Source organism: Pongo pygmaeus, chromosome 2 (genome assembly GCF_028885625.2).
Source record: "Pongo pygmaeus isolate AG05252 chromosome 2, NHGRI_mPonPyg2-v2.0_pri, whole genome shotgun sequence".
In the NCBI taxonomy this organism is placed as follows: domain Eukaryota; kingdom Metazoa; phylum Chordata; class Mammalia; order Primates; family Hominidae; genus Pongo; species Pongo pygmaeus.
Genome location: NC_085930.1, coordinates 114,859,916 through 114,876,522, shown reverse-complemented (window position 1 = coordinate 114,876,522; position 16,607 = coordinate 114,859,916). Strand labels below are relative to the sequence as shown.

The 16,607-nt window shown below is 43.5% G+C and overlaps 1 long non-coding RNA gene across 2 annotated transcripts; it reads right to left on the bottom strand.

Annotated features, from left to right (window-relative positions):
• Positions 1-1,090: 1,090 nt before the first annotated feature.
• Positions 1,091-4,727, bottom strand: LOC134739124 (uncharacterized). 2 transcript variants are annotated; one of them, XR_010125632.1, is made up of 3 exons: positions 4,521-4,727; positions 4,360-4,424; positions 1,091-4,028 (listed from the first exon to the last, which is right to left on the bottom strand). It is a non-coding gene; the product is annotated as an uncharacterized LOC134739124 (long non-coding RNA). The 2 variants fall into 2 exon arrangements; XR_010125633.1 differs by having other exon boundaries at positions 4,614-4,727.
• Positions 4,728-16,607: the final 11,880 nt, after the last annotated feature.

The following is a 16,607-nucleotide window of genomic DNA, read 5'->3' as shown; positions in this document are numbered from 1 at the left end:
ACGATATTTGTTTGGAAGGCCTGGGGTTCTGTAGGCATGAGATTCATTGAACCACCTCCCACCCCAAACTCCTGAGACAGGAAAGTTTCTGGAATGAAGGAGGGACACTCTGTATAGGGGTCATGAAGTCATTTGGGAGGAAAGGGTTTAACAGAGTAATTACACAGCAAATTGATACCTTGACCCCTGGGGTTCCAAACTACCATCACATGGATGGACCAAGTTCAGTGAATCATCAAGATTCGTGAACTCTGTAGAGCAGGTAGCTCTGGGGAAGAGGGACACCCTCACAGTGAACAGAACAGAGCTTGAAGTCATACTGATCTGAATACTAAAAGAGTTGTGATTTTGTTTTGTACCCCAGGCTCCTAGTTCTAATAGGATTGGATGGGGGTTGTGCTGCTGTGAGAGATGCACTGTTGCTCACATTATCTTCCAAATGGATTCACATTCATTAAAATGACAATTGTTTTACAGTCATAATTGATATCTGTTTTCGTAATTTCAAAGTAAGAAAAAAATAGGTAGAAGAAAAGACACTTAAATCAGCAATGGCAGTGAAATCTGCAGGCACTGTTCTTGGACAATAGCATTTCATTTTACAGAAAGATGTTCAAAGTAAAATGTCTTGCCTGATGTGGATCAGCACAAGCTGGACAGAAACGTTTTTAGAAGAAGAGAAAACATTTGAGATCTCAAACCTCTTAGCCCTCAGCTGGAGGAAAAACTGAGAGATGGGCTGAAAGAGGTGGGGTGTGTTCTAAGAGCTATGCCATGCCCAAGAGAATCAGGAGCTTGGAATTAATCTAAATGGACAGAGGAAATACGGAATGGATGTTAATGGATATTTCAATTCAAGATGAAATACGAATCCGAGGAGCATTTCAATATAATATATATTTAATTGAAATGAACTACATATCTTAAATCAAAAATGATGTTAGCATTTCCACACAGGGTGAGAATTGCTCTGCGACCTGTATTTTCTCCCTCTCTAATGCGTATTTGGGTAGAGAACTGTTAGCTCAAATATTTGCTGGATGAATGATTGAATGAATGAACAAATGAAGTTGAAATTGGCAGAGGAGAGTTTCAAAAATGTACTTTTAATAATGCAGTTAATTTCCTGTACTTTCCAGGTTTTCTACAGTGAAAGATATTACTTTGATAAGTAAAATAAGATGAAAAACTGGGTGGGGGGACTGGTTAGGAGTCTGTTCTCTTGGAGGAGAGTTTCCTGAGGGGAGTCCTGAGGTACCTGTTCCCCCAGGCCAGAGATGGTACTCTCCTGACCCATGAATCAACCACTTGAGAGATGAAGGCAGGTGCTGGCCATAAGGCTAGGGAAGTGAACCAGCTGGGAATGTGTTTCTCAGTAGTAGAAGTTATATGTGGAGCTGGCATTCCGGGAGAGGGCAGTCAGATGGCCTCCCCCTCAAAGAGCTCACAGTTTGGCTAGGAAGGCTCATGCACTTGACACCTGTAACTCCAGAACAATCTGTCTGTGACTGTGGCCAATAAAGGACAGAGTGCTGGAGGGGAGATGGCAGCTATGTGGGAAAGGTGTCTTTTGAGAAACCACTGTGGTGGCATGGAAGTGTGCACCTGCCCACAACCCCTGTCACTGTCAGAGATGACTGCACACAGCAAATATCTCTGCTCTCCCTAGGTGCACTTCCTGGCACTCAGAACAGAACATCCACCCAGGTATCTTCCTGGAGGGGATCAGGGTGGGCTGGAACTTTCCTGGAAGGGGCAGAGTTGTGTCTGGACTCCTTGGGGTATGGAGGGTGGGGAGGGGAGATAGGGAGACCTAGAAATGAGTGCCTGCCAAACTTCAGAAATTGCCTGGGGTGATCCTAAAATGCATATTCCAGATTCCCATTCCTAAGATCTTATTGTTTTTTTTCCTTTTTGCTTTTTTGGAAAGTTTGAAGTTGATTCCAAGATTCTACATTTTTTACAAGTACTCTGGGTAATTCTGATATAGAGGGTCAAACATTGCAGCTTGTGCGCTGCTCAAACAGAATACCACAGGCTGCATAGAAGAGAGATCTCTCTTCCTCTTCTAAGATAACCAATCCTATCAGATTAGGGCCTCAACCTTAAGGCCTCATTTAACCTTAACTACCTCCTGAAGGCCTGATTTCCAAGTCCTGTTACATTGAGGTTTAGGCTTCCATCTATGAATTTTGGCAGGACACAATTCAGTCCTTAGTGGTACCACTCCTTTAGGAGAGTGGGGCCTGCACACCTGGCTGAGGGTGGTAGGGGATGTTCAGTGACGGGGACCAAAACCCTGGTGAAGGATCTTGTGCAAGGAGATGACTGGATACCATGCTACTAGCCTGCCTCAGATCATCTGAAGATCTGTGTGTAGAAAGTAGGGATTTTACTTCACCACAATGCTCTGGTGCTAGAAATGCTACGTTACTTTATTTTTATAAAATTAAACTAAATGTCTCTCTGAGCCCTCATTCCTCCAGGGGATGAGAACATCTCAGTCATCCCTGGAGCTCTTCCTCTCTCCACCTCCTCTCAGAAGCAAACGAAGCTTTCCAGGCCTGCCTTACTAGTTCTGAAACACTTGGGGAAGGTGCTCTGGTATCCCAGTCACAGTGGACATGCCCATTGTCCAAGCCTGCATGGTTTCTTGAAGGCAGTGGGTTACTGCCTGGCACTCTGCTTGGCAAGACATCTTTTTTTTTTTCTGGCTGGGACACCTGGGGCCTGCAACCCAGCTTCCCTTTTATATCAAGAGGCCGTGTTGCTCTGGTCCTGCAATTTTCCTTGAACTTTCCCACTACTCCTAGCTCAGAATTTCTCCTCAGCCAAATTTAACAGGATGCACAAAATATTGAGGTCTCTGCCAATCAAGAAGGTCCCCTTTCTTCTTCCAGGCAATGTCTACTTCATCCTTGTTCCAAGAGAGTCCAACTCCACACCTTCCTGCTCTGGGAGTATCCACACAGTCTGTGTCCAGTAGGCCTGTAACAGAGCAATATTGTCCCTCCCTGGGGACGAGCTTGGGGAAGAACAGAGTACTAAAGCTGGGTGTTTTGATGCCTACTGAAGTTTCAGGACCCCTGCCCTGTGGAATTTAATGGTTTACCCTTATCAAATTCCTTGCAGTGTTTTGGTCTTAGGGACTCAGTGTGTGGTATGTGGCATCACTCAGCCCTAGAAGGCAGGAAAGAGCTAGTGGGCATATTTCTTAACCATCTGCAAAGTAACAGGGCCAAAAGAGATCTAGAGTGTCTCCACAGGGTGAGTAGATCAAAGAAAGTCAGCACTGGGAGAGACCACAGAGCTCATCTCACTGGCTTCCTTGTTTCACAGAAGAGAATCAGAGGGTCAGAAAGGGGAAAGGACTTGCCTAAGGTCACACAGTAAGTCCATGCTAGGGCAGGAACAGATTCTGAGACCCAGGCCTCCCATTCTGGCGCTGCTCCTCTCATTCTCATCTGGCGTGGTCTGGTTCCTCTGCTTTAACCAAATCTTGTAATTTATTTGGTTTTGTTAACCTTAAAAATTATCAGACATCAGAAAACTAACATTACATCTGGAACATCTAGAAACCCTAGGAAACACACACACACACACACACACACACACACCACTACCACCACCACTCCAAGGTAACTGCTGCTAACATTGTGAGGCATATTTTTCCAGGACATAGAGGAAAAAAAACCCAACTTGGAGCTCTGGCATGCATCTTGCGGAAGCAGCTTTCTCACCTCCCAGCCTAAGCATTCTCCCACCAAGCTTGGAATGGTAATGGGTATCCACAAAGGGAATGCTAGAAGACCACAGAGTGGAGGGAGAAGATCCAGAGCACTAAACCTACTATGCTCTGGGGAGAGTCCATGAACCATTAGGAAAGGCACTTAGTGCATTTCTCTGAGACACAGGAGCTGTGCATCCTGACCTGGGCATGCCGCAGCACAGGCAGAGAGGGCAGGGCATCTGGATGTGGTGCTGGGTTCCTTCATCAGCAATGGCCTTCTGCAGTAAGCTGTTCTGGGCTATGGAGGAAGGGTGAGGCCACAAAGGATGGTGAGAGCCAGGGAGAATCACACTAATGCTACGAATGATGCCAGCTGACACTGGTTTTTGTCATTCATAAAGAGTCTTACAGGATTATCTTATTAATTTCCAGAATAAGGATGGCTGGGCTGGGGGTGCAGAGGAGGGGCTCAATGTGTGGCATGTGGGGGGCTGGGATTGACAGTGTTCAACCAAAGATCAACGGGTGGCTCAGGGGGAGGGAGGGGCAATGGTGGCTCCCAGGTTCCTCTGATAAAATTTTCTAAATGAGTTCCAGGCCTTCCCCTGAACTTATCCATGAACACTTACCCCATCAGCTGGGAGCCAGTCGTCTGGTAAAAAGCAAGTATGCCTGTGTTCTGTGGGCCACAGCTCTGAAGTGAGAGGAGAAGGAGAGTGAGAAGGAGTCTGTTGTCAGGACCCCTTTCCTGCCTGACTCTGGCCTCTAAGCCACATTCTCCCTTCCCCACCTTCCTGATCCAGGCTGGTGGCAGAGGGGCAGCTACCAGGAATTGAGGGCAGACCAGTCAGCTCTCAAAAGGGAGAGGGGAAGAAATGCTCACTTCCTCCAGTTCTTTCTCTGAGGCAAGTCCTGGGCTGAGCACAAACAGGCCTCATACAGGCAGACTTCGGAGGCAGCTGCTGCCCTCCCTGCCTTGCAGAGTCCTGACTCATTTATTTGGATAAGTGGAGGTTTGCTGTAATTATCCATGGGACTCCTCCTCCTCCCACAACTCCACACCCAGCACCAGGAAGGATACTCCCGTCCCACATGAGTAATCCTCTGCAAAGCAGTGCATGGGGCTGGCAGCTGGACCCCTCAGCATAGAGGTGTAGAGAAGGGATCTGAATGAGGACAGGACCAGCAGGTGGACCCCATGAGGGAGGGACAGTCATGGACCTGACCCCTTGACCTGCAAGCCCTCACTGAGTTCTCCCTGAAGCCCTGGGAGATAAGTGGCTTTATCTTTCATATTTTAATGCTGAGAAAATTGCGTTAGGGACATACTTTTCAAGAGAAAGATCAAGCAAGATGCTGAGGCAGCCAGTTCTCTGCACACTGTTGGGTGTCCTGAAGAAATCCATTTAGAACTTACTGCTGGTAGAATGTCCACCTACAGGCTTGCAGAAGCTGAGTCCTAGGATACAGCCTCACCTTCTGGGTTGTTTCTTTGGCAGCATCTAAACATCTTCCTGACAAAGGCATGGAACAACTCTCTTCAAGGAATGAAATTGGGAGGTCCTTGAGGGAATAGGGCTACTCTTTTGTCATCTTTGTGTCCCCATCTCGGCTCTTCAAAATTTAGTAAATATACGTACAATAAATATTTAATAAATAGTAATAGTAATCAATGCTAATTGAGTTGTGTCTCATTTAAGGATCACAGCAACCCTAAGAAAGCATTTTCATTACAGTCTCCTTTTCTTTTTCTTTTTCTTCTTTTTTTTTTTTTTGAGATGGAGTCTTACTCTGTCACCAGGCCAGAGTGCAGTGGCACAATCTCAGCTCACTGCAACCTCCACCTCCTAGGTTCAAGCAATTCTCCTGCCTCAGCCTCCCTAGTATCTGGGATTACAGATGCCCGCCATCATGTCCTGCTAATTTTTTGTATTTTTAGTAGAGACGGTGTTTCACCATGTTGGCTAGGATGGTCTCAGTCTTCTGACCTCGTGATCCGTCTGCCTTGGCTTCCCAAAGTGCTGGGATTACAGGCATGAGTCAACGCACCTGGCCTCTCCATTTTTTTAGATAACTAGAGCCTAAGAGGGATTGACAACTGGGTCCATGGTCACCCTGCTGCTATTTGGTAGAATGGATGTGAGACCCAAGCAGCCTCTGTTTGCCATAGTTTACACACAAAGTGGGCAATAAAGAGTCCTTGCAATGAGGATGTTGTAGGCCTGGAAGCAGACTGCACACACCCACTCATAGATACAGTGGCACTCTCTCTAGCTCATTCCACACAAATTTGTCCACTTTTGGCCATCTTAAATCCAATTTCAATTCCATTATTTCATTCTGGGAATGGAATACGTAAATGTATTGTTGCATCACTTTTCAGGATGGATGACAGAATCAGTTAGAAGTTCCCCACAACTGCTTGAAACAGAGACTCACAGAAGAGTGGCTTAAGGAATATGTGTGTCTCTTTTACTGTAACATAAGGTGATATGCAGAGTAGGTGGTTCCAGGTTAATGCAGCAGATCCATGATTCCATTGTACTCATGTTGTTTCCATCTTTTGACTCTGCCATCTTCAAGATATAGCTTCTGTTCTTCAGAGTGCCTCATAGACACAAGATGGCTATTGGAGCCCTACCTTCACATCTGCATTCCAGGCAGCAAGAAGGAAGAGATGGTGAAGAATAAAAAGGCATATACCAAGTGATTTTTCTTCCTCTTTTAAGGGTCTTTTCTGGAAGCCTCATCCAGCAATGTCCACTTATAATTCATTGGCCAGAACTTAGTGAAAGTCTACTCCTAGCTTCAAGGGAGAATAGAAATGGCAGTTTTTAAAAGCTGGGTAGTTCGATGCCTCCAGTAAAATCAGATTTCTTTTAATAAGAAAAAGGGGGGAATGTATATTAAGCACACTCACCCCCGTCTTTGCCACAGCTTTACTTTGCCTTGATCTAGCTTTGGTCTCTGTAGCTAAAGACAACCCTGGAAAGCATTTCCACAGAAACTAAGCTGTATGTGACTTCCACTATCAGAAATCTTAAAGTCTGTCACCATTCTAAACTTTTTTCTCTTTTCAACAGCAGCCTTAAGAGCACAGCTCCTCTCTGGGCTGACCTCAGGTAGGAAACCAACTAGGTATGGGGGAAATAAATACCTTTGGCTTGGCTGTGCTCCATGGCAGCTGTGAGCCTCAGGGAAGTGAATGCATGTAACAGCCAGTCATAAACTACTGATGCTTCCTGATGTCACCAAGTCAATGCTCTTACTGCCTATCTTAGTTTGTTTTGTGCTGCTATAACAGAATACCCAAGAGTGGTTACTTTATAAAGAACAAATTTATTTCACCACAGCTCTGGAGGCTGGGAAATCCAAGATTAAAATGCTGTCATCTGGTGAGGGCTTTCTTTCTGTATCATCACATAGTGAGAAGGCAAAGAGAGAGAAAGGCAAAAGGGGGCTGAATTCACCCTTTTGTAAGGGCATTAATGCCACCTATGAGGGCAGAGCCCTCAGGGCCTAACCACCTCTCAAAGGTATGCCTTTTAAAACTGTTACAATAGCAACTGAATTTCAACACAAGCTTTGGAGGGGACAAACATTCAAACCATAGCACTGCCATTGTCCTGGACCTTATTACTCAAATGAGATCCATGTACCAAAAGCATTGGCACCACCTAAGAGCTGTGACAAAATTAAGATTCTGGGCTCACCACAGATCTACTGAATCAGATCTGTGTTTTCACAAGATCCTGGGTAATTCATGTGCACATTAAAGTTTGAGAAGCACTTCCCTAAAGAGCTGGGGGTCTGTATCATGAGTGAGGTGACAGAAGGTAGGTGAGACTACCTGAAACACTTCCTCTAGCCTGATTTAAGTATCACGAGAAAGCCATTCTCCTGCTCTAGGCTCAGTCTTCCCACCTGTAACATGAGGGGTCTGACTCAGATTCCTGCTCCATAAATTATGGTGTTGGACTAGCAGCATCAGCATCACCTTGTTAGAAATGCACTCAGGCCCCACCCCAAAGTGACTGAGTAAGAGTCTGCATTTTTGCAGGCTCCCTGGTGACACATCTGTATATTAAAACTTAAAAAATCCTGCATTCAATACTATGTGTGCCTTGGAGTGAGGGAAATCAAAGTAACTTAGGCGACTGGTTCCAAGTTCCCAGACCATGATATGTGTGATGGGAAATGACTGATTCTCACAGCTTCATGACATAGGTTGAGTGGAGATAAACTCTCTGTGAAGGCTCAGTGCCTGACCGACCACAGGGTCAGGGAGCAGCGAGTGTGGTGAGCCACACCACTGGTACTGTCCACGCCTGGGCTTGGTCTGGAGTGGGGATCAGGCTTGGGAGATTCCTCCTCTGGCACTTTTCTGGAGCTAGATGGGTACCTGAAGACAGAAGCAGGAGCTGCAGGCAGGGCCCTGGGGATGGCTCTCGATCGTGCCTTCCATCTTCCCTTCTCTCTCTCCAGTGTAGGTGGGCACACCTGAGGTGCATCCGTGAGCAGTGGGCACACCAGAGTCAATATCACCTGCATTGTTCAGCCAATAGACACATGAAAAAATGCTCATCATCACTGGCCATCAGAGAAATGCAAATCAAAACCACAATGAGATATCATCTCATACCAGTTAGAATGGCGATCATTAAAAAGTCAGGAAACAACAGGTGCTGGAGAGGATGTGGAGAAATAGGAACACTTTTACACTGTTGGTGGGACTGTAAACTGGTTCAACCATTGTGGAAGACAGTGTGGCGATTCCTCAAGGATCTAGAACTAGAAATACCATTTGACCCAGCCATCCCATTACTGGGTATATACCCAAAGGATTATAAATCATGCTGCTATAAAAACACATGCACAAGTATGTTTATTGTGGCACTATTCACAGTAGCGAAGACTTGGAACCAACCCAAATGTCCATCAATGATAGACTGGATTAAGAAAACGTGGCACATATACACCATGGAATACTATGCAGCCATAAAAAAGGATGATTTCATGTCCTTTGTAGGGACATGGATGAAGCTGGAAACCATCATTCTCAGCAAACTATCGCAAGGACAAGAAAACCAAACACCGCATATTCTCACTCATAGGTGGGAACTGAACAATGAGAACACTTGGACATAGGAAGGGGAACATCACACACTGGGGCCTGTCGTGGGGTTGGGGGAGGGGGGAGGGATAGCATTAGGAGATATACCTAATGTAAATGACGAGTTAATGGGTGCAGCACACCAACATGGCATATGTATACATATGTAACAAACCTGCACGTTGTGCACATGTACCCTAGAACTTAAAGTATAATTAAAAAAAAAATATATATATATCTATATATATATATCACCTGCATTTTCAGCAGCAGAAGGAAGTGGAGCTTACTTCTCCAGTCGACTTGCCACTGAACACTTGGTTGTTAAAAAAGAATCCTTTAAAACCGTTTGATGTTTTGGACTAAATAAAGCTATGCTCCCACTCCCATTGAGCTTATAATGGAGTCTAATTTTATAAAGAAGCCAATTAATGGCTTTGTAAATATAAATGAAAGGATCCCTGCCTTTTTCTCTTGACCAAAAGGCTGCAGAAGCAAGTCCTGTAAAAATGTCAAATTTTGCTCTAAAGAATGGCAGGACTTCTTCGATGAGAATAACAGGAAATGACTCACAGAGGGCACCCTGAGGCTGCACAGCCATACAAAGGGGCCCCCTGCACAGTAATGCCTGGCTGCTGGCCCTGGCCAACTGCAGAGAGGAAAGCGCCCCACCCACGATGTAGGATGCTGCCCATCTCCTCTAGGCAGGGGCTTCTCAATGGGGGCCCAGGGACTGCTGGCATGCTGGCTTGTAGAGATGAACAACACGTGAGGCTGAGAGCTGAGCAGAGTCAGGATTTGATGCCTCAAGGAAAACTCATCTAGAAATAATGCTAAATTACCCACACAGAACTATCAGTCTAAGGACTATTACCTGTATTGGACTCTCTCTAGCTCTCATCTCCATCCCACTGGACAAGTTGGGTAGGGTTTATTGCAGAGCAGACGGAGTTCTGGAAGATGCCTCTCCTAATTTCTTGTGGACTAACTCAGGCCTGAATCTTTTATTCTGCCATCTAGCTCCCTATCTGCCTCCCTTGTACTTTCCTTCTTCCTTTTCTCCTCTAACCCTTTTTTCCTATTCCCTCCTCAATCCCTGGCCTCTGCCCCTTTCAAGATCTCACTGAGCTTGGGGGCTCCACCCTGGACTTCCCTGATCTTCAAGTGATGGGTCAGAAGATATTCAGAGGGAACATACCAGTGCAGCCATAGCATTGTTAAAATATAGAACTTTTTCCATAGCACTGGTTAAGTGGCAGCCACAGTGAGCCTCAGTATTAATCAGAAAGCGGAATCTGTCTCAGATGGTTCAGGAAAGTTTAGTAAAGTGACTATTTCCAGCAGTATAGATGGAGTTACATTAATTATCTATCTATGCTATGTAACAAATCACCCCAATACATTGCAGCTTAAAGCAACAAATATTTATTATCTCTCACAGTTTCCAAGAAGTGAGAATTTGAGAGTGACTTAGCTGGGTGGTTCTGGCACAGGGTCTCTCTCACAAGGTTGTCCTCAAGCTGTCTGCAGGGGCTACAGTCATCTCAAGTCATCTCAAGACTTGCCCGGGGGCTGCAGGAGCTGTTTCCAAGCTCGGAATTGTTAACAAATTGCAGCTCCTTGCAGGCTATTAGTTAGACTTCTTTTTTTTTTTTTTTTTTTTTTTTTTTTTTTGCCATGGGGGCCTCTCCATAGGGCTACTCACAACCTGGTGGCCTGCCTTCCCCAGAGGGAATGATCCAAGAGAAAGCAAGCCAGAGGGCAGTCAAGACAGAAGTCTCAGTCTGACACCCCCATCACTACTGCTGTCTGCCTCAAACCAAGGCATACAAAACAAACCAGGGATGATGTGGGAGAGACTATTCAAAGGGATGAATAGCAGGAGGCAAAGACCAGCAGGTGCCATCCCAAAGGCTGGCTATCCAGGAGTTAAGGATGTTAGGCACTCAGAGACTAGCAATAGCAGGAAACCATTTCCATCCTTAGACTGGAAGCGGAAAAGGGAAGACAGCATTGCTAGAGCCCAGGAAAGCTGGAACAATGGAAAAGGAGTGCAGGACAGGATTTGTAGCATTGGAGGAATATAGCCACTGCTAGAAACACAACCTGGAGCAGGGAGGAAGCAGGGAAGAAAAACCCTGACTGCTTTTCTTCCTTCCCTTCTATCTCCTGCTGGTGCCTCCCATTGACTTAACCCAACTGGAAGTCGGTCAGCAAGGAAATCCAGCTGATGCAGCCTGAAAGGATCTGTCTCTCTGGATACAGGTCAAGGAAGAGGAAAACAGATAATGGATCTGAGGTGGGAGTGTGGGTAAATGGATTCTAACCAGCACCCCTAAGTGTTCCCTGGCTGCCCGAGCTACCCTGGCTCGTCTCCTGATGCCCTCACCCCCAAAATGTCCTAGGATCCAACCTCTAAAGGGTGACACCCAGCTACATCTCTAATCCAGCCACCCACTGCCTTCCTTTTGGCCAATCTCAAGGACCCTCTCCAGCACTCAGTGACATTCCATTCTGTTTGGTCAGTACCCAAACCTCACTAGAGATTAAATATTTTTAAATATCACCTCTGGCTAAAACAGACAGCAAAGGAAATAATTTTAACTAAAGCAGAGAAGGATGGCCCAATGAGAGTCAAATGAGGGAGTTCGGTCTTGAAATAGGGAGAATCCATGTTTCACACACTAAAGCAGCCTGAACCAGGGCAGAAACAGGCTCTATATCCCACGGGGAAGGGTTCCCCTGGCTAAAAAAAGAGCTGCCATTTTGGATTCGGAACAAATCTCTCAGCACCACCAGCATTTTATCTGTGGTTTGGCATGCTTTGTTGGGTTCCAGTGGTGGAGTGGGGGGCAGGGGACAGATCAGTACGCTAAGCCCATGTTCCCAGACAGAACGTCCTCCACACCTTTGTCTGAAAGCTGTTCTCTGCATAGCAAAAGGCTATGGAGAACTTGAGGGATGACAGGAGTGGTACTTAGCTTGGAATGAAGTTAGGCAGTGAAGCTTCCTCAGATTGAGTCCAGAACTACACTGGGATTCAATGAGAAGGAAACGAGAAGCAGAGGACATTCCAGTGGAGGGGATTGTTGTGAGGAGGATGTGGAGGCAGGAAACACAGGGATTATGCAAAGAACAGCCTGGGGGCTGGCAGAGCCTGAATGGGAAGTAATGAGTTCGGTGGATTAGAGGGAAAATGTCCATCATGGCCTGCAAAAGAAGACACAAGTGGCCTCATTCTTTCTCTCCCCAGGGGCTGTCTGAGCCATTTATCCTATGCCCGAGGCCAGCTGTGGCACATCTGGGCCAGCTGATGAAAAGTCCGTGATGGCAGGTGGAGTTGGATGCCATAAAGGAAAGGAGGCCAGGTCACTATAACTTGTCCTGTACTTTTGCATAATTATTTGCACATTGATTGTGACATGTTTACTGTCTAAATGAGCATAAACCCGTCAAGTATTTCTCTGTCTTTTCCAACACCTCTGGTTTTTGGCATTTCTGCCCTTGGCCATTCCTTTACAGACCTCCAACCTGGTGCGTGTCCCCTCTTCTTGCTCTGCTCACCCAGAGGTAAGGGCTCTTGAGGATGAACAAGCAGAGCACACACCTCAGAGAGCATTTGAGTCAGCCCTTCCATTTTATTAATATCAAGATCGGGCCTAGAGAGGGGATGGGTCTTGGTGAGTGAGGGTCACATAGCAAGTTGGTGGGAAAGCAGGGACTGTGAGGAAGGCAGGGAGGTTTTCTCAGCATTGAGGGGAGGGAGCAGGAAAGTAGCTTCAGGCCCCAGTGGCTCTGAGAAAAGGCTGCTCTTGGGCTCATCAGAGCATTCTTAAGTGTAATTGACTTTTAGGCATTAAACTTTTACCAGAATGAGCTCACATAAGGTCTGTAGGGAGAGGGAAAGTGCCTGGCGTTTCCTGCCTCATGGGGCAGTGTCTGTATGGAAAGCCCCTCCTCCTGGCTACAGGATGTGGCCCTCTCCTGGGAGGGAGAAGAGAGGTGAGGTCCCGGGAGATGGTGCAGGCTAGGAAGCAGAGTGTTCAGTGCCCAACTTGTCCTCTCCAACGCTGGGTGGAAAGAGGACAGGGGTTTAGACCACCCACCCAACAGCCATCAAGCAGTCATGCTCTGTGCAATGAGAGACTACCTCAGGGATAGGGAAGAGGAGACAGAGAACTCAGTCCCTCCTCACAGGACACAGCCCTCTCCTCTCCTGACCAATCTTGCTCACAGGTTTGTCCCTGAATCTGTCCTGCCATCAATCATGAACCTTGTTTCAATCACTGCCAATCTCTGGACATCAGTGTTCTCCTCTGTGTAATGAGTTGAGCCAAATGATGTCTTGAAGCTTTCTGAGTGTGGCTATTCCCTAATGAGGGCGTTACCTTCATTCTTAGGTGGGCAGGTGCCAAGATATAGCAACCATCCCTGGAACAGCTGCAGCCCCTCAGTTTGGCTTCAGAGCTAAAATGAGGGATGCTGATGTTTACTGAGACTTCCATTTAAACCCCCAAACCTCAAGGGCAGGCTTTTTGTTACAAGTTTGTTGAAGTTGACATACTGTGAACTGCACACATTTAAAGCATACAACTTGATAAACTGTGACCCATATTATTCACTTGGGAAATCATTACAATGAACAAGATAGCAAACATATCAACATCCTCAAAAGCTTCCTCCTGCCTCTCTATCCTTCCTTCTTATCAATCCCATTCTCATCCCCCAGCTTACCATGGGTTTACTTGTCACTACTGTTTAGTTTACAGTTTTTAGAATTTTAGATAAACGCAATCATTCAGTTTATACTTGTTTTTGTCTAGTTTCTTTCACTCAGCATAATTCTTTTGAGAATCATTCCTGTTATTGCTGTCAACTATCAATAGTTCATTCCTTTGTGTTTACTAGGTAGTATAGCATCGGATGGATATACCACAATTTATTTATCCATTCACCTGTTGATAGATATTTGGGTTGTTTGCAGTTTGGATCATTAAAAATAAAGCTACTGTTAGTGTTCGTGCACAAATCTTTGTGTAGGCATGTTTTCATTTCTATTGGGTAAATACCTGGGAGTGGAATGGCTGAGTTGTGTGGTTGGTAGGTGTATGCTTAACTTTACAAGAAATAAGGAAACTGTTTCCCAAAGTGGCTAAATTTTATGTTTCTATCAGCAATATATGACAGTTCCAGTTACTCAACATCCTCAAGAAAACTTGATAGTGTCAATTTTTTCTTTTTTTCTACAGTCCACTTTATTGTTTTTCTTCTTCAAAAATTAGTACTTTATATGTTGTACTTAAGAAATCTTTGCCAACCCAAGATTATTCTCCTATGTTTTCTTGTAGAAATTTTTAGTTTAGCTCACATTTATGTCTATGATCTATTTTGGTTAATTTTTGTATATGGTGTGAGATAAGAATCAATGTTCGTTTTTGTTGTTTTTGTTGTACATGAGTACCCAGTTATTCTAGAAATATTTTTTGGAAATGATTTCCTCATTGAATCTCCTTGACACCTTTGTCACATATCAATTGAACATATATGTGTGGTTCTATTTCTTTTCTGGATTCTGTTCTGTTCTGTTCCATTGAGCTATTTATCTATATTTATGCCACTAATACACCATCTTGATTACTATAGCTATATAATATTTCTTGAAATCAGGTAGTGTTGACCTCTCCAACTTTTTTCTTCTTTTTCTAAGTTATTTTCGCTATTCCAGGTCTTTTGTATTTTCATATAAATTTTAGAATCAGCTTATTAATTTCTACAAAAAACTTTCAGAGACTTTAGGATTGCTTTGGGGAAAAGTTATGTCTTAACAATATTGAGTCTTCTGATCCATGACCATAGTGTTATCTTCTTCAATTATTTAGATCTGTTTAAATTTCTCACAATGTTTTGTAGTTTTCAGTACACAGGTCTTGCACCTTAGTTGTCAAATTTATTTCTAAGTATTTCATATTTCCCCATGCTATTGTAAATAGTATTTTAAGTTTTAACTTACAATTGCTCTTTACTAGCATATAGAAATACAATTGATTTTAAAATAATGATTTTGTGTCCTGCTGCCTCTCTAACCTCACCTTTTTTGTAGATTCCATAGGAATGTCTATGTAGTCAATTATGTCATTTGCCAACAGAGACAGTCTTACTTATTTTCCAATGTATCTGGATGCCTTTTACTTTTTCTTGCTTTATTTTCCTGCTTAGGATTTACTATACAATGTTGAGAAGAAGTTTCATGAGCAGCCTTCCTTGCCTTGTTTCAGATCTTTGGGGGAAAGTACATCATTATGTAGTTAGCTCTCCTTTATTTTATGCTCTTCATTAGGTTGAGGAAATTCCCTTTTATGCCCAATTTGCTGGGATCTTAGAGCATTTTTTAAAAAAAAATCAGGGATGAATGTTAAATTTTGATAAATGACTCTTTTTTTCATCTTTTGAGACAGTCATATGATTTTTCTTTTTTAGTTCATCAGTATGGTGCATTACACTGATTGATTTTCAACATCCGACCATTCATGTATTTCTGGGATAAATCCCATTTGTTGTAATATATTTTTAAAAACATATTTCTGGATTTGATTTGCTAAATTTTGTAAAATATCTTTGGATCTATGCTCATGAAGCTTATTGGCTTGTAGTTTTCTTTTCTTGATAAGTCTTTGTCTGGTTTTTATACCAGGGCCTCATAGAGTGAATTGGAAATATTTCTACTGCTTCAATTTTTTGCAAGTTAGCATAGAAATCGAATTATTTTTTCCTTTCCTGGAGTTTTCTTTGTGGAAAGAATTTTAACTAAAAGTTCAATTTTTAACCTAGATATAGTACTATTCAAGTTATTTCTTCTTGAGTGAGGCTAGCTTATGTCTTTTGTGGAATTTATTCACCTCATCTAAGTTGTTGAGTTTATCAGAATAAAATTGTTTGTGATAATCCCTTATCATGTTATTTTCTGTAGAATTTATTGTCTATAGAATTAGTGGGTGATTCTACAGATGACAACACGATGATAAGGGATTCATTCTATTCTCATTCCTGGTATTGGTCATTTATATCTCTTCCTTTTTTAGCTAGAAATTTTTCAGTTTTATTGATCAGCCCAAAGAGCCAGCTTTTGGTTTTACTGATTTTGTTTATTATTTTTCTGCATTCCATTTCATTAATTTCTGTCTTATCTTTATTATTAATTACCTTCTGATTAGGAGCATGTTTTTAGTTTCCAAAGCAGCTCTAGGGATTTTTCAGGTGTCTTTCTGTTATAGATTTCTAATTCAATTCCGTTGTGATCAACAACATATTTTTATGATTTGAATATTTAAAATTTATTGAGACATTTTATAGTGCTATCTTAGTAAATGTTCTATAAGTACTTAAAAATAATGTGTATTTTGTTCTTACTGACTTCTATAAAAATCAGTTAGAGCAAGTGGGCTGATACTATTGTTCAAGTCTCCTATACCTTTTTATATTTTCACTCAGTCCTGGAGTGGTCACTCTCAACTCCAGGCAGGGCGTTTCCCTCACTTGATGTCTCCCCTGATTGGTGGTCCATCCCTTGAGGCTCTGGTGTCCTCCCATGGAATAGTAGAAACCTCTCTTTTCAAACTTCAATGTGAAAATAGATGATCCAGAACGTTACTGAGACCTTCATTTAGATCCGAAGCAATTTTTTTTCAAGTATTGCTCTTTAAAACATTATTAATTTAGGAGAAAAACTCTGTAGAAGTTTAACTAGGGCTCATGAATCAATAGAAT